Source organism: Mus pahari, chromosome 2, assembly GCF_900095145.1.
Source record: "Mus pahari chromosome 2, PAHARI_EIJ_v1.1, whole genome shotgun sequence".
Lineage (NCBI taxonomy): Eukaryota > Metazoa > Chordata > Mammalia > Rodentia > Muridae > Mus > Mus pahari.
Genome location: NC_034591.1, coordinates 61,105,500 through 61,106,483, shown reverse-complemented (window position 1 = coordinate 61,106,483; position 984 = coordinate 61,105,500).

Sequence of the window (984 nt, the reverse complement as noted above, 5' to 3'; positions counted from 1 at the left end):
ATTCTGCCTCTGTAAAGGAGAAACATGGGGAATTGGGGTGGAAAGTCTGGGACTTCGATGTCTTATGGATATGAAAAAATAGAGGTGTAGACTGGGGGAGGGACAGTTCTGCACACAACCTCATACAGTATGCCCTATTAGATCTGGGCTGCCCTAACAAAAATCAGAAGACTGCTCCCTGTTCTGCCTTATCTATATTTTCTGCTGTTAACTCAAAAGCTATGAAAGAAAAGCAGACATTGATCCCTCCCAACTGTTTTAGCTTTGAATTCTGAGACTGTCGATTAGTAAAAGAGCCACAGAGAAATAGAAAGGGCAATTGAAGGAAGAGCAGGGAGGAAGGACAGTGCTGATGTGAAAAATGGAGAGGAAGTTAAGGTGAGTAGGATAGAGGAAGTAGCTGAACTAATCTTGACCAAGATATCTAATACTTAACCTGTATCATCAGCTAAAAAAATTCCACATTATTCCTGTGGGTCAAAATATATTACATATATATATATGATATCATATGTATATACATGTATATATGTATATTTTCTTTACTCTTAGCACATAGCACTCTATCCACTGCCTTCTGGGGATAATTATTTCTAACCACAAGTCAGTTGTTGATCTTACTGAGTGTCCATTACATATGAGCTTGTTTGATGGGAAGGTTGTTTTCTTTTTTGTCTTTGAACTTATTTTCCTAGAAGTTTATTGACTTCTGTGAATGTGTGGATTGATGTTTTCTTTGTTTGTTTGTTACTAAATTTAGGAAGTTTCCAATAATTATCTGTGTCTGTACCCTCCTACTTTTCTGGTACTCTCATTACATGTATGCTAGTATACTTAGGGATGTGTCATAATTTCCTAAGGCTGTTTATTTTTTCAAGTTTTGTTTTTTTAGTTTTGTACTCAAATGTATAATTAGTATATGACAGTCTTTGGTTTGTTTGTTTGGTTGGTTTTTTTTTTTTTTTTTTTTTTTTTTTTTTTTTT